The sequence below is a fragment of the Eptatretus burgeri genome, chromosome 13, assembly GCF_056783735.1.
Source record: "Eptatretus burgeri isolate ZD-2024b chromosome 13, Ebu_testis_v1, whole genome shotgun sequence".
Classification (NCBI taxonomy): Eukaryota; Metazoa; Chordata; class Myxini; order Myxiniformes; family Myxinidae; genus Eptatretus; species Eptatretus burgeri.
In genome coordinates, this window is record NC_140973.1 from 71,712,105 (window position 1) to 71,737,716 (window position 25,612).

Here is a 25,612-nt window from a genome sequence, read left to right on the forward strand (position 1 = left end):
CAGATGCCAGGCCCATCCCCATCTCCTTGAGATGATGGTCAACCTGTTGCAACCATGAGGCACGTGGTCGACCCACTGGCCTCCTCCACTCATGAGACTCCCTCACTGAGAGAATCTGGTGAGCAGGATCAGCGTCAGGAAAACGAGCCACATGTCCATACAGCCGCAACTGACGCTCACGGACTATGCAGGTAACAAATCTCATCCGAGTCTCTCTCAGCAACCGCTCGTTGGACACAAAATCCGACCAGCGATAGCCAAGGATTCTCCGAAGAGACCTGGTACCAAAGGAATTAAGTCTCCGTCTCAGATCCTTGGTCAGAGTCCAAGTCTCGCACCCATAGAGCAAGACTGGAAGTACCAAGGACCTGAAGACTCGGACTTTCGTCCTCCCGCACAGGTACCGGCAGCGCCACACCCCATGATCCAGTGAATCCATGACTCCCCAGGCCCGACCCAGACGTCTCTTCACCTCTGACTCGCAGCCAGCAGAGACATGAATATCACTGCCAAGGTAAGTGAATCTCTCCACGACCTCAACATCCTCACCACAAACAGACACAGACAGGACAGCAGCATCCAAGATGTCACCGAAAGCCTGGATCTTAGTTTTGACCCAAGAAACCCGTAATCCCAATGGCTCCGACTCCTCATTCAGCACCCCGAGGGCCCCCAAAAGGATGTCTAAAGTGTCCGCAAAGATGACTGCATCATCTGCAAAGTCAAGGTCCGAGATGTTGACATTCCCAAATGACGCACCGCAACTTGATCTCTCCGACATCCTCCCTAGAATCCAGTCCATACAAGTGCTGAAAAGTGTGGGGGCAAGTACACATCCCTGACGAACTCCAGTAACAACTGGAAATAAGTCAGAGATGGTACCACCACACTTCACAGCACTCTCAGTACCAGAGTAGAGTTCAGACATCAGATCGATCAGTTTTGGTGGCACCCCACGAAGACCAAGAATCCTCCAGAGGACATCCCGATTCACTGAATCGAACGCTTTACAGAGATCAACATAGGCTGCAAGCAGCCCCTACCGAAACTCTCGTCTGCGTTCGGTGAGGACACGAAGTGCAAGGATACGGTCAATCGTTGACCTTTTTGGTGTAAAGCCTGACTGCTCTGGACGCTGGTGCTCAAGCAGATGGTGGCGAACCCTATCGAGAATTATCCGAGCAAAGACCTTGCCCGGCACTGAGAGCAGTGTCACCCCTCGGTAGTTGTTGCAGTCTTGGCGATCACCCTTCCCTTTCCAGAGAGGGACAACAAGGCCCCTCTTCCAGTCAGTTGGGATGATGCCTGTGTTCCAGGCAGAGCACAAAACTGCATGCAACGACACGAGTGCAGCATTTCCACCAGCCTTGAGAAGTTCGGCATGGATGCCACAGATCCCTGGAGCTTTGCCCCGTTTCAACTGGTTCACCGCAGCCCGTGTTTCCACAAGCGTAGGTGGACCACAGTTGATTCGAGGGTCAGCAACAGGGATTGTAACACCCTTGACGTCCAACTCGACAGTTGGGGGATCAGCCTGGTACAACCGCTCAAAGTAACCGGCCCAGCGGGCCTTCACTTCAGACTCCTCTGTCAAGAGCCTACCACTCTCTGCTCGAACTGCAGTGCTCCGAGGGATGGGCTTGGATGAACGTAATGCGCGAATTCCCCTGTAAGCGGGACGAGAATCACCTGTCCACAGGTGATGCTCTACCCCCTCACAGATTCCTCGCACATAGGCCTCCTTGTCCACCCTCAGTGCACGTACAGTTTTATGCCTCAGCTCCCTGAACAGCTCAGCTCTGCCATTCAGCCTGGCCCTGCGACTCTGGTCAATGGTATCCAGTGTCCCTTGAGAGACAAAATTCTTCTTTGCCCTGTGGTGAGCTCCAAGGCATCCACCGGCAACATCAAGGATGGTGGTCTTGAAGGCGCTCCACAACTCTTCAGGACCCCCCAAAGCACCCAGACCCCCCAAGTGTCCACTCAGCCTGTTCGCAAAATCCTCAGCTACTCTCTCATCCCTGAGTTTGGCAACATCCAGCCTCGGCTGGGATGGTACCATTCTCCAGGATTTAAGGTGCAGCTTTAGAGTTGCTACAACAAGCCTGTGGTCAGTATTGAGGAACTGAGCACTCCGGTAGACCCTGCAGTTCTGGATCATCCTCCAACGACCGTCAATGAGGACATGGTCAATCTCCTTTGCCACACCGCCAGCGTTGGAATACCAAGTCCAGCGATGAGCTTGTGGGCGCTGAAACCATGAACCAGCCACCCTAAGTCCATGATTTCTTGCAAAGTCAAGGAATTTAGTGCCATTCTGGTTCATAGTTCCTGACCCATGGGGACCAACACATGTCTCATAACCATCCCTATCAGTTCCAGTCGATGCATTGAAATCCCCCAAGACTAGAAGTGTATCTCGTCTGGGGCACTGATCAACCACAGACTCGAGTGTGGCGTAGAATGTGTCCTTCACGGTGAGATCACTCGCCTCAGTCGGAGCATAAACAGAGACCAGGGAAATGACACCGAAGGAGTGACGAATCCTTAATCTCATAATACGCTCGTTGACCAGTGTTACCTCAATTATCATTGGGGTCAGCTTATTGGACACAGCTACAGCAACTCCTTGGGTATGGCAACCGTCAGAGCGACCAGATCAATAGTAGGTGTAACCACCCACCATGATCTCGCCGCAATCCGGTCTCCGAACCTCAGAGAGAGCTGCAATCCCGATGTCCAAACGCTTGAGCTCAGATGATAACAGAGACAGGTGATCATCCTCTCTTAGGGATAGGACATTTCAGGCACCCACCCGAAGGGACCGCCTCAGGTTAACCCAAGGAGACCGCCGTCTGGTGGACGACACCTCAGCACCACTCCGACACACTCTCCCGCAATCTGACCCAGGGATGTTACCCCGTGGTTTCCCTCCTATCAAAGATTGGGGGTCCCGAAGGCTTTGCCCCAATCCTGTCATCCGGTGAGCTGCCCTGCGAAGGGAAGCTGCACACGAGGTACTCCCACAGAGCGGGTTTTCAGATTTTTTTGCGTTTTTGCGTTTTGCGGAATGAAGGGTTTTACGGTGGCCGGAGTGCAAATCCTGCCACCAACCTCCTAATAAGAAGTGACCCAACTGCAGGAGGACGTCCGCAGACAAATTTGGGCACTAGATATGGATGGCCGTTGGCTCACAAGGAGCTCCTCCGCCCTTTGATGACTTACTGTATTGTAATAATTTCTCGATTTCTTATGCGCATTTTTCGATAAACACAATGCCTCAATCCAGTCGTCGTTTTCGAGAGCGAAGGAACGGCCTGTGTGGTTGTTGTTTCTGGCTCGCGGTTGGAAAGTATTTTTATTTTTGGTTTGCACGTACGGCCACGGACTGGTGTTACAAATTGCACGGACTGCACGAAGAACAAACAAATCGATGGTTGAATAATTTGGACCACCATATTCATTGGAAGGATGATACTGAAACAGAAACTGTCATACTTTGGACGACACATGCGTGAAGAAAACGAAACTCTGGAGAAGGTAACTATTCTTGAGGTCGGACATACGTCACAGTCACGTGACTTCGCTTGGTCACGCGACCGCCATGTTGGCAAAGGGGAAAACAAACGCAGCACCGATCGCAGACGCACGTACGTCATGGTTTTACTTGCACGCAAAGCCGTGATTTTTTTTTTTCTGGCGATGTATTTCAGATTAATTGTTGAAACATCGTGTTCACCCAAGTGTTTGCAATGTCATATCAATATATAGAACATTTGTGAGGTGATGCATTGGCCAGATATCGAGCCAGAATACAGTTAATTGGTCTTGATTCTTTCCCCTATCAGTTCCCCGGTGATTCGTGGATCGACAACCCGAAGGAATGGCCGAACGTATCGAGGCAAGACACCACGTATGTAATTCTATTTTAAACCAAGTTTTAACTGTGTACTATCTAATATTACTGTACTGGAGTGTTAATATATTATTTCAATTATTTATGAACTCCCGAGCTGACGTGGCTGGTTAGTAATAGTTTTAATTGACCTGCTTTGTCTGAACTGTGTGATTGTGAGTCATCTGTGCTAGTTGTGGGTCACTCACTGACCCAGCAAGAATGTCACTGAATGATGAAAATATTGCTCACATTCATGTTTTTGCGTGATGTACCGTTGCTTAATTGCCCTGTTACTATTTTAATAACTAACCACAGTATATATATATATATATATATATATATATATATATATATATATATATATATATATATATATATATATATATATATATATATATATACATATATATATATATATATATATATATATATATATATATATATTATACACCTGGTGTTGGGGCAGTGGTTAGGGCAGCGGCTTGGGATCCAAAAGGTCCTGAGTTCAAGCCCCGTTGGGCCACTGAATTAATACACCAGGGGGTTGACTCAGCCTGTCATCCTTCCGAGGTCAGCAAAGTGAGTACCAGTGTACTGGGCTGGTGTATACCCCGGTTAAAATAGGTGTACCATATCCCTGTGTTGTAAGAGGCGACCAGGGTTGCGTCAGGAAGGGCATCCGGCGTAAAACATGTGCCAAATCACCATGCGGATCATACGGATGATCCGCTGTGGCGACCCCGAACGGGAGCATCCGAAAGAAGAAGATATATAATATATATATATATATATATATATATATATATATATATATATATATATATATATATATATATATATTGTTGTGGTTGACGAAATTCGCAAACCACCATTCAGGTCCCTTAGGTGAGATATCTCTGTAAGTATATGTGTAGTTAGGCCCAAACCCGTTGTTTCGAGGGAATAAATGTCATTCAGTCGGGCTGCGACTCTTCAGTATAGCCGTTTTTCTTTTACTATCTTTATTTTGGACCAGCCGCCATTATTACCACCACCAACCACGTCTCAACAGCCATCACACAACAACCACCAACCACAACGCCGCTTCACAACAACAACCACCAACCACAACGCCGCTTCACAACAACGACCACCAACCACAACGCCGCTTCACAACAACAACCACCAACCACAACGCCGCTTCACCACAACCGCCACGACCTTTACCGTCACAACTCGCCATCATCGCATCCACACCATCTCGTGCCACTCGTGGGCACCGATACTGGACTCGTGCAGGGCGCGCACCGAGCAGCGTATTCAAAAACATCACGGACTTTCCGCAGAAAACGGATCAAAAACGACTCACGCCCACTTTTGTTCCGTCCAATCGGCGAGCTGGGGCGAATTGGCCCCGCCTCCAGGGCGTTGGAGTGAGGACGCTATATGCAAATTCATGGATCAAAAAGCATTCACGCCCACTTTTCCTCGGTCCAATGGGGAGCCAGTTAGAGAGGTGAACGGTCGGAGGCAAAGGGTCAAGGGTGAAAGAGCGAAGCCACGGGGCTTATATAAACGGCTGCGTTCGTCAGTAAAGACAGTTGTGCGGAGTTCAAGAGAGTCGTCGGTGGAGCTGGAAAGACGTGGGAGAAGTCAAGAGTGAAGAGTTGGGACGAGCCAAGAGAGGAGACGGAGAGGGCGAGTAGACGGAGCTGTGGAGAGGTGACGGCGGCGAAGGCGGACGAGGGGGTGCTCACGTCGGTGCCGGGAACTGCACAGGGAGAGGCCAGCAATGCGCCCGAGGTCGAGGAGGAGACGCTCGCCGCGGGACCCGAGACAGGGTGATATCCTCCTTCCCCCGAGCATCAGCAACCCCCTCCTGTTTCCCCCCGCGCTGAGATAGTGCGACAAAGGGGGCCCCTTTCCCACCCCCTACCAGACACTGTCCGCGAGGCCCGCGGAGTGAGGCGCCACCGCCGCTCTGCGTCTCATCATCAGACGGGTAGGCCCGACACGGTCTCGGCCCCAGGCCCGCCTACCCCCCTCATCCTGGAGGGTGGTTCTCTTTTCTTTTGCTTTGGGAATATGTGTTGTCGGCGCCGTCTGTGAAGTAAAATTGTATAAGTGTTGCCGTGTGCCCGGTAGTCGGTTAGATCTGCATTGTTGCATTTGCTTTTTGTGTAATATTGTGTTTCTTCTATTACATTTGCTTTTGGTGTAATTGTATATGTGTGCTTTCCGTTCATCGCGAAATAAATGTGCTTATTGTTGAACTGTTTTCCCGCTTCGCTTCGTCTTTTCCTCTATTGAATCTCCATCTTGCTTCACGTAAAGGGTTGGTCGTGGGCTAAAACGCCCGATAATTAATCGAACCGTCGAGGCCGACGAATAACACCGCTCGGTTATCCCGATAGTACGGAACGGGTCGCTTAAAGTGGCCCGTGTCCGAAGTCGACCTGCGGCGAGGTGCGATCGCCCGGTCTACCCTCCGTGTGGGTACTTAGGTAGGTCGAATTTGGCGAGCAACCCTATCCCACGCGGGGGCCGATTGGCACGATCGCGGTGAGACCGAAAGGTCCACCCGTGACTGGTTCCCGGCGTTAGTCCGAGAGGGTCACGACTGGATTGTCCGTCTGGTGGGCGACGTGCCGCGATTCGAGTTACGTGGCCGTCCGCACGCCGGTGGGCGTGAATCCGCAACAATATATATATATTTTTTAATCTCAGGATGTTTACACATGAGGCAATGAAAAACTAGCAATCACTGGAAGCCCACACATTTTTTGTCTCATGGCTCTAAGCCACAGAAGTCTCCTCTCTGGTTCAATTGCCCGACTTGGTATGAGATAAAAGGAGAGTTTTGAATTTTTCCCTTGTTATTAGTACAACTGAAAATACAGCTACTTTTTGGCATTGTTGCAAATAATAATGTGTAATAAAGGCTACGAAACAAACAAACTTGTAACAGGTACGAGTGAAGTGCCGTGCGATAGCGCTGGCGCGACATACACTGCCGCAACACATAGCAAGGCGATCCGAGCCAAGAGGTATTTTGTTTTCCCCTTCGCCAGCATTGCTATGCGGACATTGCATTATGGTTCGGCGAAGTTCCCGGATGTCCGACCCCGAGAATGCCTAGTTTGGTTGAGGGAAGAAGAGGAAGATGCAGACCTTGTGTGTATGATGGATGGGGTAAAGGCTACAACAAATCTTTCTCTAACAGATGTTTGGGAAGCAGAGCACAGGATAGGCTTGGTTGAAAAAAAGTGATCATGAATGTCACCAGAAGTTGGCCATGACTTGACAGAATTGGATAATAATTTTTACTTCTGGTAGGCTTGTGGACCAGCGAGTCTTCGCCTATACACTGCCCATGTTGAAGTACGTCAAATTTCTCCAAATTTCCCTTAGGCAAGTGAGTATTAAGCAGTGCTTGTGACCGCAAGGCATGGGGTTATGCATCAAATAATGGTCACAGTTGGACCATCAGGGTGTTAGGGGCAATATCGCAAATCGTGCTCAAAGCCATCCATCCATCAGGACCATACTCTGTGCAGAGCGTTGGTGCTGCCTAAGCAGTCTCCTTGGCTATTGGGTATAATGCCAGACAGGTCACCACTCCAACACAGGATACCAGCAAGCTGGCACTCATTTTGCTGACCTCAAAAGGCTGACAGGCAGAGTCAACCCCACCTGGTATTAATTCAACAGCCAAGCAAGATTTGAACTCAGGATCCTAGGATCCAAAGCCCACCTCCTTATCCATTAAGCCAACACGAGGCATTCGAAGCCATGAAAAGGATAAATCACATATATGAGGCCCAACATATACGTTATATACAATCCATATACAGTCCTTTATATAGTCTGATTTCTACAAAAATTGGACAGGAAATGGGATAAATCATTCATGTGTAAAGACTCTTTTCAGCATCTTTATTAGCTAAAGATCATTGCAGCCTCGCTAGCAGCCAACGTAGACACTTGACAAGTCAAGATGGATTGGATCCGTTAGTCTGTGGTGGACGCAATAAGCACAGAATGCCTCAACGACATCAGTTGTCCTCCAAGTTACTTTCAGTTCAGTGTTAAACAACAGTAGCGATTGTTTAAATATGTATTCATATGTTGGACTGAATTGACTGAACAATTTGTGGTTGTAATAATTTTTACTTCCTGTAAGTGTGCCCCATGAAATGCCAAGAGAAGCTATTTTTACACCTTAACACTGAGTTCTTCCAAGGCAAAAACTCCTTCGGGAAGGGTGGTAAATTAAGTCACTACAACCTTCGTCATGTGACCCCTCGTCCCCTTGGCAAGTTTTGTTGAGACTGGAGAAGTCAAGATCGAATGTATTATGGTCAGACAGACAGGCAGAGGGACAGACACCAATTTGCGTATTTTCTCCACCCTTGCTACGCTTGCCTCTCTACACGTCGTTGCAGAGATTGACGTCACAGATTTGCTGTGTTGGCATGATTTACACCAATCATAATACAAACATTTATTTTCTACAAATCTATTTGTAATATTGGTGATATTGTATTTATTTGAAATTTCATTTGTGATAAAAGAAGGTCCAAGTGGTCAAGCTGTCTAATCTGTCTGAAGGGTGAAAGGGGTTGAAATGGTGTTAAGGTCGAAGGAGTCTAAAGGGTCTTGGGGGGTCTTTTAGGACTTATGGGTTTTTTGGGACTTTTTTGTCTTTGGGGTATTTTGGAATCTTTGGTGCTTTGGGTCCTCAGGGTCTTTTGGCTCTTCAGGGACTTTTGGGTCTTCAGGTTCTTCAGCATATTGGGGGTCTTGGGGTTTTTGGGATCTTGGGGGTCTTCAGCATTTTGGGGGTCTTGAGGGTCTTGGGCATCTTGGGGGTCTTTGGGGTTCTTTTGCTTCTTAAGAGTCCTCAGGGTCTTAGAGGGTCTTTGAAGGTCTAAGGGGTCTCAGCAGTCCAAACTCTAAAGCGTTGAAAGGTACATTCCAATAGTACGTAAATAATAGACATATAGACACACGGCTGGACGGACAGAGGGAGGGACGGAGGGAAGGAAGGACAGATGCACGCATGCCGAGACTGAGCACTTTTCATGTACAGACTCGAATGTAAGACCCACCGCTCGCTTCGCTGACGGGAACACCAATATTTGCATAATTGCTAAAAAAATAATAAAAACGGTTATTGTTAACGGGAAAAAAAAATTCGGCGGTGTATAGGTACCGGCCTTGCTGCACACTCGTGGAGCAAGTTGGGGGAGAGTGTTAATGGGATATTTATCACAGCCTTTTTTGATGCTGAATTCTGAATAATATACAACAACACACTCTGAGGAAAATCAAAATCAAAATCAAAATTCTCACCCTACCCCTACTTCCTCTTCTCCACCTTCTTTTGATCAAACTGTCAAGAAACGAACTCTCGTCATGCGTGTATATGTTGCGTGCACGTATATGTGTGTATGTCCGCGCATACATGCTTGCTGAGCTGCGGGTTGTGTAGGGGGTACTGGTATTGATTGATCAGTGGTATCCCCTGGAGGACAATTGTTGACGGACGGACGCAGGCACGCCGAGACTGCGCTCCTTTTCTATATTCGATGAAATGGATTTGGGAAAGAAAACCACTAAAAATAATAATATCGTTCAGGTTGTGTGTGTTTTGTTTTCAGAATAACGCTCATTTGCATTTGCTGTGTTTTTGTGATTATTTTATTGTTTTTGCCTTGAGAAATACTTTGTTGTATGGATTCTAAAAAATCAAATTTGTTGGAGAATGTACATGTGAGGGTGATGGGGGTGGGGGGGGGGAGTTGACTCATGATCATTGTTACCATGGTGCATTTTATAAGGAGGATACCATTGTGTGCTCATACCCTGTTTTCATTTCAAATTGTTACCTGTTCTTTGACACACTAATCATCCCTCATCATCACAACCTCACTCTTCCATCTGGATATCATACATGAGGCTGAGGAGGATGAGAGTGGTTTTGAAAAGTAATTAATTATTTTATCCCATGGAATCGAGTGTCCTTCCTCACGGGTTATCCAGTCATCGTGGTTTACATGAAATGCTATCAACATCAATAATTAATCGGAGCACTTTGCACTTCTCGTAATGACCACCATATCAACAGCAACAATAATCTCATGTAATTGGGTGTTGACCAGAAGTTTACAGGTAGATGTCCTTTGTTTAGACGTCTGACTCAGAAACCTAATTCTGTGATAATTTGAAGCTACCAATTTTGGTGAAGTCTTGTCCGTGTAATGGATGGGCCTTGGACATGCAGAAAGACAGTATGATTTCTGCATTTCTGCTGTTTTGGTGTCATTTCTGCCTTATAGGATGTACTTTCATTTAAACAATGCTCGGAGTTTGTGTTTGGAATGATTGTCTTCCACAAAGTCCACCGTTGAAAATTTGTTTTGCTTCGTTGAAGTGATTCATTGGGCTACACAGCCTTTGGACAGAAAGTACACATTGGACTGTTGATGGGGTTAAAAGCATCAGGTTGAGAGGGTAATGTGGGGCTACAGCACAGGCAAGTGGGACAACAGCGCAGGAATGGAAATGGATGTCACATTTGAAGCTCATTGTGTTTTGGTAGTTGAGGCCATTCATTGTTGGATTGGTGATGGAGGAGAGACCATCACAGGCAGAAGAAGATTGTGCAATGTGAATGTTCCGATGGAGAGAGCACTGCCACGCTTGCGGATAGCTGTGGCCATGTCCACGACGGAGACGCATCTTTCTCCATCTCCTCATAATTTCCTCTCATCCAATGTGGGGAATTTCATTAGACATTAGGTTATGTTCTGTCAATGTGTAGACACACCAAACATTTGGAATGATAATAACTGCAGTTCTATCAGGCTCTGTTCTTCATGGATAGACGCCATTACCGAGCGCATTTGAATTGGATCTTGTTGAACCCTGAAACATTTCCAAATCGTGCTTCGTGTTTGTTTGTTTCATTTATTAATAACTAGTAAATACAACCAGTCACTTTTCTGACTGAAATAGAAAGGGGTGGGGAGGGAGGACAGAAGGGAAAGGGGAGGGGAGGGAGAGAGAGGAGGGAGGGAGAGAGAGGAGGGAGGGAGAGAGAGGAGGGAGAGAGAGGAGGGAGGGAGAGAGAGGAGGGAGGGGAGGGAGAGAGAAGAGGGAGGGGAGGGAGAGAGAGGAGGAAGGGAAGGGAGAGGGAGAGAGAGGAGGGAGGAAGGGAGGGAGGAGGGAGAGAGGAAGAAAGGGGAGGGAGGGGGAGAGGAGAGAGGAGAGAAGGGAGGGAGACGGAGGAGGAGGAAAGGCAGGGGGAGTGGTGGAGAGGAAGGAGGGGATAGAGAGAGAAAGGGGAGGTAGGGGAGAGAGGTGGGATAGAGGCAGAGAGGAGGTAGGGGAGGGACAGGAGTGAGAGAGAAGTGAGAAGAGGTGGTGGAGTAGGGAAGGGTGGTAGAGCTTAAGAGGGGTGAGAAAAGGGGGAGCTTTGAAGGGTGAAGAGCGAGGAAGGGGGGAGGGGGTGGGGAGAGCAACGCCTCCCCAAATGTCACCATACACTCTGGGAGGGGATGGGAGAGAGGAGGATGGGGGAGAGATGAGGGGAGGGGGTTTTGGAGGAGGTAAATGTGTGGGGAGTGGGAGGGGGGTTGGGAAGAGGTAAGCATGAGGGGAGAGGGTTCTGGATTTGCTTGAGGCGGGTGGGGGGGGGTAGCACAAGATTTAATGAAATGGGGTACAATAAAACAGCATGAATACAGCACACGGAGACTGGCCGGAGATGTCCATGGTGGGTGGAGAGAGGAGGGGGTTTGGAAGGAGCTAAGTGAAGGGGAGGAGAATGGAAGGCAGTGTGATGGGAAGGGAAGGTGGCATGAGGGGAGGGTATGGAATGGTGATAAATGCACCCAAACACAACATTTTCCTTTTAACAGTCAGGTTCAATATAAAACTGGGTGGGAATATTTAAAACCCACACTACATACCTGGCAAAGGCCTGCCTGCATGCTCGCACATGCAGCGACAATTGCACCCCTCTGGTCGGCTCACTCCAAATCTGATTTGGACATGCTACACACTGGGGAAGTGTTTTAAATTCAAAACTGAACCATCAGTCCTGAACAATACCCTTAAAAGAGGGAAGGGTGGGTTTTAGGTGGAGGGAGAGAGAGGAAGGGGAGAGGAAAGTGTAGAGAGATAGAGAGATAGAGAGATAGATAGATTCTTATTCATGTATTCATGTACTCTCAATTATAATTGTTTCTGGTACTTTATAAATTTAATTTTTGTGCTGTAGTCGAATTGGCTGTCAGTAATGTTTCCCTTTTCCCGAGAGTCTTTTGACCCACATATTGACAAAAGGAATATATTACTCTGAAGAAGGGTCTTGTTCGCTGGCTGTATGGAAACAGGGTGACCTGGTTGAAAACACTGCAACTTTTGCCATGATTGTGGCGTTCTCTCCCTCTACTCCACCCAAAGTGGACACTTATTGCAGTTTTGAGTTCTTTTGCCTAATGCATATCAGCTAATCCTGTAGTTGAATTGCCAAATGTCTCACCCTCCCATTCTTTGGAATGTCAAATTGTATATAAGAAGAATTGCTTCGTGCTTCTGTTTCAGTGAAGTCCATTCGAATGTTTCAGTGAATCATTCAACATTCTTCCTCCGTAAATACAAAATTAAAGATTCTCCTTTGGTATGCTGATCCAACTTGTGGAAATTGAGTTATTTCTCACCACAAGAGGGTGGGAGAGAGGGTGAGAGAGGGAGAGGGGTGTGAGAGAGAGAGAGAGAGAGAGAGAGAGAGAGAGAGAGAGAGAGAGAGAGAGAGAGAGAGAGAGAGAGAGAGAGAGAGAGAGAGAGAGAGAGAGAGAGAGAGAGAGAGAGAGAGAGAGAGAGAGAGAGAGAGAGAGAGAGAGATACTGACTGATACTGACTGAGACTGACTGAGACTGACTGACTGAGGCAGGGGTTGTGGTGGTGGGGGGTGGGTGGGTGTTCTGGCAGATGACATTCAGTTTCAGGTCCATCCAAGAGATGTCACACACATTGAATAATCACCCTGCTTGTGAAACACCAGGATGACAGTTTATAGTTGGGTCGGGATACGAACCCAGGCTGAACAATTTAGATTGAGCATGCATACCTCTCGGGTATGTTGCCTTATGTGGCGATTTATTTCTTTGTCACAACTGAAAACATTTTTCACTCATTGTAATCATCTAATTTATTTTGCCTTCTTAACTCCGGAGATGTATCCATGGATAAACGAGCTGCAGCATCGCCATGGAAGCTTGTAGAGATCAAAGCTTGAAGAGCGATCCAAGCAATTACTCCAACAAAATGGTTGAAGAAACTTTTTAAAATGAAGCGTTTAATTTTCTTAAATATGTATCAATCTGTATCAAAGTGACAGGTCATATAATGAAAGAAGATGGTACAAAAAGGGGAAACGTCAAAATAATATTGAACATTTACAGCGAGCGAGCCACCGCCCGAGGGACCGCACAACAATGCGGAGCCAAATGCAGTTGAGTAGGGCCTGAACTATGTTCAGGTCGATTGATATATTCAGTGACAGTGCGAATACTTTTGCTGTGTATGGCCATGGCTTGGAAACGAACAACCAAGCAGCTTATATAGCACTCGCCAAGTGGCTTCAGCACTCAAGCACGCACTGCGTTTGATAAGGAATAAAATGGTTGATAAGGAACTGCTGGCTTGGCAAGCGATTAGCGATTGCCGATCGGTCATATAAACACCATGCACCTGGAGACCCCTGGAATGTCAAGCAATGTCCAAATTTGACAAATGAAGTTTTTTTTTTCAGCAGCCAGAACTGCTGCTGAGGTCAATTAAGAGGTTTAAACTGAAATTTGGCTTAAGAGATTAAGAGATAACCTCTAGAATCTCAGATTAAGAGATTCTAGAGGTTATGGCATGTGCGAAAATGAAATAAAGTCACAAACAGTGGCGTCTTTGGGTGTTTATGAGCATTGCAATGTATCCAGCAATTTGTTGGTATGATGATCAGGCAATCGATGATATGAGTGAGGAAAGTGGGAAAAAAAACTTTATCATTAAGAAACCATTGTGGCCTGTTCCAGTCAAGGCATCATTGAGCAGGCCAAAAAAAATGGCAAATTAAGACCCTAATGAGGGACAGTGAGGCAAGGATAATTAACTAAGGCCTTCAGTTATCTTCAAAAAGGGTGAATTGATTTTTTTTATTTTTTTTCATAAGATAAAACCCAAACACCCAGTTTTCATTCATGCACTTCCTTGGAGTTTCCTTTGGATGCATGCAAAGTTTCAGGCTGATAGGTTTCATGGTTTTGGATTTATGGAGGACATACACACACACACACACACACACACACACACACACACACACACACACACACACACACACACACACACACACACACACACACACACACACACACACACACACACATACACATACACATACACATACACACACACACGCTGACATTTATTATTACAGATTACTGGGAGACATCAAATCAGCAAGTAACACTGGTTGGTTCACATTTCGTTAACTACCATGAGTAACCAAATGAATTTTCTATAAAGACCTCATTGAACCAAAAAGCCCTCAAAATGCAGACTGAGTTATTGCTTTCATCATCACATCGTGCTGATGTAGAACGATAATATATGTTTGGTCGGTCTAACTTGTACAGTATACGGGTTGCTGGTGTTAATTACCATTTGAATAGCAAACAAAAATGATAATCATTAAGCCTATAGTTGATTGAAGAGGTGTCGGAAAAATTGGAACAAGATACTTGGTATTTCTCAGACTAATGTATCTCATTTCGGGAAAATTGTGGGTGGCACTCTTACGAACCATACACGGCACTGTAGTATGATTATCAAAATCAGTAAATAAATGTGCCATCAATAAGATTAATTAGCGATGGATCAGTAAACGAAGCATGAATGAAAACTGGGTATTTGGGTAAATTTAAACATCCCTTTTGAAGATAATTAACAGAATGCTCATCAAAAAAAAAAAGCCTGACCATATCTTTCTTGATAACTTAGGCCTCACTCACATTTGCTCTATGGCGAGGATAAGGCGGCCATACGCCCTGTGAAATGACAAACGTGCGGCGGCCGCAGAGAAACTGAGGTGGCCTCAGGGTGGCCCTATGCCGTTTGGCTATATTTTACAGACCGTAGGATCGCCGTGGAATGAAATTGCGGAGTTATAACTTTTTTCATTTCTACGCTCGCCGTAGCAATTAGACAAGCCAAGCTATGATATAGGTGTGTTCCACGTCGACCATACATAGGGCATGCGGTGGGCTTGCGTTTTCCGTGCGGCTGCCGTAAGCTCTTCTCAATGAAAAATGAATTTTCTCAACCCGCAAAAAATTACGGCGGCCGCACTATTTACACGGTCGCCGTACGGTGGCCTTGCAGTTTGTGTGACTACCTGTGGGCAACGCAAGGTCGACGCACGGTTCCCCTACGCCCGCCTTGCTCCGACGTATGGCCTCCGTGGCAGTCTGCGTCGACCGTGCGTCCACCCTGCGCTACCGCTAGAGATCGGAGTATAGTTATTTGCCTATACACCGTGGTGCCCCCAGAATCCCAATTTAATTCGTTCCAGGAGGATGTTCGGATTGCAAAAAGTTCGGATTCAAAAATATTTTCCCAATAAGAAATAATGGAAAGTGAATTAATCCATTTGTGAACCCAAAGAAAACCCACTTTCAAGACACTTTAAACTGAAATTCCCCATGTTTAAGGTAAAATAAGATGAGTAAATGACCTTCCGTGGTGGTGTATTGTGTATTGTATGTAAACTGTTACAATTGCCACATCCAAAGGTCCACACAGGCTCGAGCCCTGGCCTGGGTTTCGATCGCTCGCGCACTTTGCGAGAGCGCTGCCCCCAGGGCAGCTCATCAAACATGATGCCCCCAGAACCACAATAGTAGGGTGAATATACTGGTTCTGGCTCACTTTTCCCCATGTAAATGAATGGGGGATTTTCAGCGATTCATATTTTTTTTTTCCCTAAAAATAAACCCCCTTTTTATCCCAAGGTATATTTATTTGTCTCCCCTTTTAACCTGGGGACACTTTTTTTCAAATAACCCATGCAATAAGATAAAGATTTGTTAAAGGTGATTCTAAAGAAATATCTGAAACGTCTAAGCCTCAGGACACTCTTTATCAAATAACCGATGCATATTGTTTAGCTCACTCATTGAACCTATAAGGATTTGTTCATTCTCAAATTCCTTCAATAGTTAAATTTTCTTTGCACAATAATCCCCATCTAAAATATTGAAAAACAAAACATTTGAATCTTTATATTTTTTAAGATACCCCTTTTGTGCCATTACGAAATGATAAACTTCTCTTAATGCTCTTGTTTGACCACCTCCTGAGCCACATATCATTTTGAGATTATAGTAAATTGTTTTTTCATTGTTCAATTGATAACCATCAAAGTTTTCAGTCCATTCAAGGATATTCATTTTTTTCTTTACATCCTCTAACTTACTACTTTTTAAATTGATTCGCTTATTTGTTTTATTTACCTTTGTTTTAGTTATTTTTTCAATAAGACTTATTTGATATTTTTCACATTGATTATGTTTTCCATTTATATACCAAGACTGAGATTTTCTCCACTCTTTAGTTTGATTAATACTTGGTTTGACCATTTATATATTGCAAAAAAACTCGGCGGTAGCCCTTAAAAAACCCTAACCCATCTTCCCATCTTTAAAACACAATCTATTCTATTCACTCTATCATACAATATCCATATGGAACACAATCTATTCCATTATCTAAAATAAATCTCTTATCATCAAAGGCTCCTAATGCCTTTTTATTTACTTCTTCACTATATATGTTCTGTTTATAACTTCTTATTGTATTCATTTTCCTATATTCTTCTTTCGTATTCATCAAACAATTATAATTATTTCTAAAAGTTATTGATTTCTTTATTACATATTTCTTTATTCCCTTTAACCTCTTATCAATCTGATCACCATACTTATAAGCATATGCCTTTGCTCTCAATCCAATAAACTCACTCATTACTTTTCCACCCAACTCATCCTTAAACTTACCAATAACCTTTTCATTCTTTTTGGAAAATAACTTGCTCTTCTTGCTGAAATTACTTGTATCATATACTCCAATATTTTTCTTCATATCTTTATAAACATCATCAGTTTTTATATCTAGGATAAAACTATCAGTGTCCATATACAACAATGAAACATTTTCACCATACTCTTTCTTTAAGTCATTATACAAATAATCATACATCAATATCTTTGATAAATCAAGAACTGCTGTTCCAATATAAATTGGTTTATCCATTACAATACTTTCCTTTTTCATATGAATTGCAGAAAAGTTCTCTGAAAAAACCTCTTCTCTCTCAAAACTTGGTTTATTTATCAATCTCGAAGCTTCTTTCCAAGATGTTGCGAATCTAATGTTTTGCCTGTTTCTAACATTTTCCATAGTCTTTCCAAATACAGCATTATTCATTAGTTTATAAAAGTCCCCTTCAAATTTTACTTTTGTATTTGCTCTCATATCTGTATTGAATTGAATATACTTTTTCACCCAAGGACTTTGTTTAAATTTTAAAACTCTATGAATTTTAGCTACTCTCAATCCTTCTCTCAAAAACTGTTTTAAGCTTCTCTGATGCAAAACATATCCCTCTTTATCATAGAATGTTGTTAATAACTTTTCTGTTGATTTGCCTTTAATATTAAAACTTTTATGATAATCACTGAACCATTCTTTCTTTGGGGTTTCTTTCTCACATGCAAAAGGAAGGTCTTTATGCTTATTATGAAGATCACTCGGGTACTTCAAATCAACTTCAAAATAATAACCTTCTTCTTTGTCATTCAATTTCTCTTGAGAAGAAATAACAATATTCATCAAAGCCTTTTCATAATCCTTTTCTTCCACCAACTCTAATTTACCATAAGTCAGAGATTGAGACATTGCCCATCCATACAAATTATTAGCATCAAAATACATCAAATAATTACTATCTTTTTCACTATCATAATTTGGAAGATATTTATTATTTGCTTTAGCATATCTTTTTGAACATACTTGTGATATTCCACCTCTCTTGGACTTCTCAATCATCAAGAGCATATCAACATCACTGATTAAATCTATATCTTGTTTTGTCATTTTCAACATTGCACTCCAAGCTAAACCAGGAGCTGTGAAATAGTGGGCAGGATCTAATCCATAACAATTTTTATTATGACAGAGTGATCTAAAAGCTTCAAACACATCAGCTAACAATAAAACATCTGTTTTTAGATATAAATCATGATATTCTCCAAGGTTCTTTATCTTAAATATTTTCCATATTTCTTGTGCGTGTTTATATTCCTTATCACTTATCTCTTCTTCATAAAGGTTATTATAGAAACTTTCTTTTGAAGGAAGTTGTGTTTCTTTAAATCTCATCAATGAATCCATATAATCATAAGGATAAATTCCCTTACTTGTAAGAATTTTCTCTTTACTTTGAATTTCATTCCTTGTTTGAATTTCCTCTCTCGTAAGAATTCCTTCTTTAATCTGAATTTCCTCTTTAGTTAGAATTTCATTCATTGTTCGAATTTTCTTTATAATTAGAATTTCATCTTCAGTTAGAATTTCTTCATTAATTTCCTCATTAATTCGAATTTCCTCTTTACTTTGAATTCTCTCTTTAATCTGAATTTCCTCTTTAGTGAGAATTTCCTCTTTTGGAAAGAATGAATTAAGATTTGGAAAAGAGTCCGTGGAGCTTAGATTTGATGCGAGGTAGGCTAGTGGTGTTCCCATAAACTTGTAAGAATCTAGAAACCTAATACGAGTTAAAGGTTTTGTGAATATCATTTTTGTAAATGAAATATACTTTTGACTTGTGTTTGTTATGGCAGAAATATTCCCTGGTGTTTTTGAAAGTTCATTTATAAATAGATGTGTATCATAGTTGGCGCTGTTGTGAAGAAAGACTGGAATAAAAGAAGGTAATTTATAATTAAGATTACAACAGGAATGAGCGGGACCTCTATATTTACCAGTAAGATGACAATGATCCCTAACTTTAGACTCCTTAATTTCCCCCTCACAAATATGACAGATATTGTTCTTTCTAGATTCTAATTTTTCTTCTTTGGTTAATTTCATCGGTTCATTTGTTTCTTTCATTAATTTAGTGAGTCTTATACAATCCTTTTCTAATCGTTTTACAAACTCTTGTGAAGCTTTTTTCCACTATAATGTTCAAGTTTGTTATACTTTTCTCCAACAGATGATTTGATATAATAACAGAAACCACAAGGAATATGTTTTTGATATTTATTTGTATATGATTCTTTTGGATTAGGAGAAGCAGTATTTATCTTTTTAAGGATACACTCAAAATCAGCGTATATCACAAATGGGTGCATGATAGATTTATTATAATCTTCAAAAGAAATCTTTTCACCAGGTTTAGGCATTGTAATTACAGCTGATTTATGATTACTACAATATTTTGAATGTTGTTCTAATCGTTCTTTTGTATGAAATTAATTAAGACATCGCTTACAAGGACATATTTTGTTTGCTGTTCTGAATACCTGAGAAGAGATTAATCTTGATAAATTATTGATGTATGTGTAATGTGAATTATTTCCAACACTAAAATATAAAAGATCAATGTGTGTTTCTTCATTTTTATAGTTGTTTGAAATTTTTAATATTTGAACTTTGTTTGTATCCGTTAATCCATATACATTAATAGCAAGATTATTCTTTTTCTCAAATTTAGGAATATCTGTTAATGGCATTGGGAATTTAAAATCTTTAATGTCCAAGGTATTCTCATATTTCATATATTGTTTTACTCTTTCTGAATTACATTTTGGTGGATGAAAGTGAGCAAGAACAGACCAGAGAAAACATTTATTATCATTGTTCTTAATATTAACAACTGCCTTCTTTAGTTTTATTTATTTTGGTAATTGAATATAAGAAGAAGCTTTAAGAGGGTTTGATTTTAGAATGTGTATATCTAAAAAGATGATTTTTTTTAAATATTGAATCCACTTCCTACCACTGTATTATCAACATCCTCCTCTTGTTTTGATAGTTCTTCATAAACCCCACTATTTAAAAAATCTTGAAATGATGTTATAAAATGAAGATCTGTTCTCATATAAGGAGTTTGTTCTTCATCTTGTCTTTTCATATTCATTTTCACTCCCATATAAAACTTTAAAGTTTTCATTTCTTTTAATGGCTTTTTAATAACTTTTTCAACATCAGGTTTCACTATTTCAATTGATTCAGCTATTGATGATGGACCAGGTTTTCCAAATTGAAAAATCCTTATTTTTATATGCCCTTTAAATGCCCCATCAGTGTTTTCAATATAATAGTCTCCCTTTACTTTAAACTCATTTTTCTTGTGTTTTTGTGATTGAAGATGTTTATTATAACTTCTCTTCAAAACATCCTTTGAACAGATATCACAATGTTTTCTTTCCAACTCAAGAGGAGATATTTTATGAAATAGATTAAATGTGTGTTTGTTGGTTCGGAGGTGTTTTCTATAATGTTTATATTTGTGATTACAAGCATCGCAGTTTGTTGTATTCACCATATTTATATAATAAATCATTGCTTAAACTAAAATTTTCTTGATGAAAATTTCGTTTATTTTACAGGTGAATCTGTGCTTAAAACCATTTTATCCTCCAACTTTTTCACTTAATAAATACAATGTTTCAAGACACAAAAGACAAGTTTCAATCAATCTCTTCATTTGTTAAAAATACTGAGAAATATGTCAAGGATGTAAAATTGAACAAAGATAAATATAACAACTATTGGATAAAAACAATTATGGTAAATAATATGAGTTCTTCAATTTCCTTCAGTGGAAGGGCTTTTAGTATACCTGGTAGAACATCAATTAAAGTATCTCTAACAAATGTTTCTCCTCTCCTTCTGGTAATATATTCAAAACTAGAAAAAGCAATGAAACAAGAAAAAGTATCAAAAAACAAAAACCTTATGGATGAAGCTTTAGAAAGAAAAGATAAGACCATCTGCATTATGCAAGGAGAAATTTGTATTTTTTTCAACAACCCTAAAGATGTAAATCCTGATGAAATAAAGGATGTAAATATATCAGGTGAAATGACATTTCGTTCAATAGTAGTTAACGATCATTTTAAAATTACCTTTAATATAAAAAATGTTGTCGTTGAATCTGGTAATGAAAAATAGTATATCGATATCGATGGTAATATTATTAAATGAGTCAATATACAATTGAAAGTATAGATTAATTTCAGTTTAAGTAAAGTTTTACTTTATAAATATGCTAGACTTTCCTGATTCTCCATATGACAAATTTGAGAATTGTCCTGCGTGTGAAAGACGGGGATTAAACACAGAGTCAAAAGCCTATAAACAATGTATATTCTGTGATTATCTTCTAATTGACGATAATAAAAAATATATAAAGGAAACTAATTCTTTTAGATTTACACCAAAAATGAATTACTTTACAAGATTGATTCGAGAAATGAATGTAAAGTATGAGGGTGATAACACACCTTTCCTTACAAGGGAAGAAACTGAACGTATTAGAGAAATGTTCAAAGGATTATTATATATTATTCATGGATGTGATTTTCAGCGAAATATCAACACAAGATATTGTATAAATAAAATAATGGATTATCATGAAATTAAACCTGAACTTAGGATAAAATATAGAGTTTCTAAAAAAGCCAATAATAAATTAAATAACCTGTTTTCCAAATATATAAATGAATGATTTTTTACCCATTTGGGAAAATAAGATAAAATTTAACAACCATAAAAATCTCCCAAATTCATTAAGATGTCTCATAGTTGGTTCAAGTGGATGTGGAAAAACCTTCTTACTTTTAAAGATGCTCCTCACTCCCAACTTTTTAGATTACGATAATTTAATCATTTTCACAAAGTCAAGTTTTCAACCTGAGTATCAACGACTCTCACAAGGTTTTAATGCTGGTCTTCACAAAGAAGATATAATCGGTTTATTTAAACGTCAAAAAAACCGAAATGATTATAACATTGAAGATATAATTCAACTATTTTGTGATACACAGAGATGTAAAAAAAAATCAAATCCGATAACTTGTATTCTTAGTGATAATACGGATGATATACCTTCTCCCCAAGATTTGGATAAATCAAAAAAGAACCTCGTTATCTTTGATGATTGTGTTAATGAGAGAAACCAAACGGTAATGGACAGCTACTACACAAGAGGGAGACATTCTTCTTGTAATTGTATTTATCTTAGTCAATCGTACTTTCAACTTCCTCGTCGTTCCATCAGAAACAATGCTAATACTTTTATTTTATTCAAGTTAAATTCAATAGATATCAATAATTTTTGGAGAGATAATTGTTCTGCATTATGTCGTAAAAAGAAATTTGAGGATTACATGAAGCACACGACTGAAAAATATAAATATATTGTTGTGAAACAAGATGAGATATTAAGGGATATATTTTTTGTTTTATAAACAATTACAGATATAAATGACAACGATTATTGTAAATCTTGTAGGTAAATCTGCTTCTGGAAAAAAACTTTCATAAATCAAGGTTCTTGTGCAGTACAAATGAGAATATTGTAAATTTACGAAAAAAAAACACCCCGTGATACGCATTGTATCAACAACAACAAGAGCAATAAGACCTGGAGAAGTAAAAGGTGAAGATTATCACTATATTTCAGTGGAGGAACATATGCGATTGAGGAATGAAGGTCAAATATTTGAGGAGGTTTCTCTTGGTAAAACAAAATATTCACATTGTAAGAGTGAGTTCAGGAAACTAAAATCTGGTGGTCTTGGGATATTAGAAACTAATCCAGAAGGAACGAGACAAATTATTAAACATCTGAGTGGAGTGAAGATTTTATCATTCGGTTTTGATGTTGATGAAGAAACTCAACGCAAACGTATGAAAAGCAGAGATGCAAGTATTAGTGAAGAAGAAATTACAACTCGCATTAATGTTAATAAAGAATTTGATGAAATATTTAAAGAAAAGGATTTATTTGAACACATCTACTTGAATGATGAAGAAAAGGAAAATTTCCCTGTTGATCTTTACAATTCATTAAATGATATTTTACAATAAATAAATGGATGCAAAAGAAAGAGCAAGAAGATTTAAGGAACATCAAGAGTTGGTTTCAAAAGTTGTAAAACAGCAGGAAGACATGAAGAAGAAACGCAGACAGAAGCTAACGGGCGAAGAAGCATTTGAAAGAAAACAAGAGAAATTTTTTAAACCACTTTTAAAAACTTCCCAAGAAAAAATGAAAGATGTTTCCACAGTTCCCACAGTAGAATATACTCCTAAAAAACTTCAAATGTTAAAAGATTTTGATCAAATGACGGAGGAAGAATTAGAGCATTTAGGAGAATTAAAGGTATATGATGATGAAGGTTTATTTCAACAACTGGAAGAGATTAATCGACCCCCTGATTATATTGTGAATGCTCTTCAAAACAATGAATATTCAGCGGATTCAAAAATCAAAGCAGGACTCATTCCAACAGAACAACCAGCAATATTTCATCTTGTTCAAGAAAAGGTATTGATATTTAATGATGAATTAAGGTTCTTAGGTTCTGCTCAACCCCCTGTTAAACTAACTCCGAGATTAATGTTTCTTCTCACAAAAGATGGAAGACAAGGTTCAACTGTGAGGGATGAATCAAAGTATTTTGATAAACCATTGGATATGAAAAATAATAATGATAGAGTATATATTGATCTGCTGAACACTCTAAATTATAGGGTTAGTATTTCTAGTAAAAGTAGGAAAAATGAGAATGAGAAACACATTATTCAGGCTTTAAGTATCCTTGGTTCAGGTATTAGTTTTCTTCCAAATGACCCATCGCAATTAGTTAATAGACTGTTATTGTTGTTAGGTAGTAAGAAGGCTGGAAATAACAATTGTTTTAATGAAGCATCAGCCATTTTAGACCAGTTGATGAACATGAAAATAATTAATAAATCTCAATATAAAGACATTTTATCTCATATTAAATAAGATGAGAAGCACAATCCTGAGTTTTAATTTCACAACAAGCGACCACACATCTTCATTCCCATACCCACTACAACTTGACCCAACAAAAGAATATGAGGCATCTTTATTGTCCATGGAAACTTATAATACCTTATTTAATATAACCGATAAAAATGACAAGTTTAGTTATAATCCCGGAAGTGGATACAAAACGATAACAGTCTCACCCAGAGCATATGAGATTTCTCAAATATCTTCCGAAATTGCTCGTCTTATGAAAGAACAGGGTGATGAACCAAAAAATATTGTTATAGACATTCAAAAACATACTTCGAAATCAACGATTAAAGTTAAAAATAACTACAAGGTTGATTTCACAATTGATAATTCATTTAGAGAGTTATTGGGTTTCTCCTCAAAAAAGATTGAAACTAATGGGACGTTTTACAGTGATAATGTCATTCAAATATCCTCAGGAATAAATTCGGTGTTAATTCACTGTGATTTGATTGATGGTGCTTATAATGATGGAAAAAAAACAAATGCAATATTTTCATTCAGTGCATACTCAACCCCAATTGGTTATAAATTCAATATGGAACCCAAAAATTTGGTTTATCTCCCTGTGTCAGGAAAAAACCATACACAGAGTAAATTTTAGGATAACCGACCAAGATAATCGTATCATTTCTTTTAATGGAGAAGTTATATCCATCAGAATTCACCTACGTGAAGTTTTCCAATAAATAAATACGATGGTTATTGTGAGGAAACACGAGTTGGGAAAATATAAAATAATTACAGGGGATGGGATGTTCCTTTCCCCATACTACAAGGGTGAAGGTATGTATCTTGGTAGAGGACACTATAAACCTAAGAGACAAAGGGGTGTTGGACATCAATTTAGAGGAGATGGGATAATTGATACTCTCATGGGTATTGCTTCAACTATTCTAAAACATAAAGATCTAATTGGTTCAACTGCTTCTGCTGTGGGAAATGTAGCAGGTGCTGTAAAGAGCATAAAAGATGCCCAGAAGGAATCTCATAAATTACAAGCAATAAAAGAAATTAAGAAAGGCAAAACTCAGTTGTCCCTCCAAGAACGACAGAAAATAATTCGAATACTTGGATCAGGGTTTCAAAAGTTTTAACATCTTTTTTTCCTAAATAAATACAAGTCTGGAAGCAATTAATAGTATCTATGATTTGGATGATACTATTATTATCTCAAACTCCCCTAAAAAAGAAGATTACTTCAAGGTAAATGCAATAACTGGAACAGACTGGAATACGAATGGTACAAAAAGTTTTGAAATAAATAATCAAAAACCTATTTGAATCTCTCCGAAAGTTTCTTGTTGTGTAAATTTAAATTCACTAAAGCTGGGAATAACACAAACGCTACACTTGTAAATGATTTCTTCTGGAAAATGTTTGATAGTGTGCGTTTGTATATTGGAACACAAGAAGTTGAAGCAGTTGATTATGTCTCTACTGTATCTGAAATGATGAAATTTACACTATACATTCAGTGATAGAATGGGAAAGGGGTCTGTCGAAGGTTTTATTCCTGATATGTCAACGGGAACAAACACAGACCCTGGATA

General features: G+C 40.3%; 1 protein-coding gene across 1 annotated transcript in view; it reads left to right on the top strand.

Moving 5' to 3' along the window:
• The first annotated feature begins 3,579 nt into the window (after positions 1 to 3,579).
• The window catches only part of LOC147014748 (metabotropic glutamate receptor 6-like), an 817,753-nt gene continuing 795,720 nt past the window's right edge, over positions 3,580 to 25,612 (top strand). The window contains exons 1-2 of the mRNA XM_085852974.1: positions 3,580 to 3,650; positions 3,849 to 3,913. The gene's annotated coding sequence lies outside the window, so the exon portion shown is untranslated. The remainder of the gene's footprint in view (positions 3,651 to 3,848; positions 3,914 to 25,612) is intronic.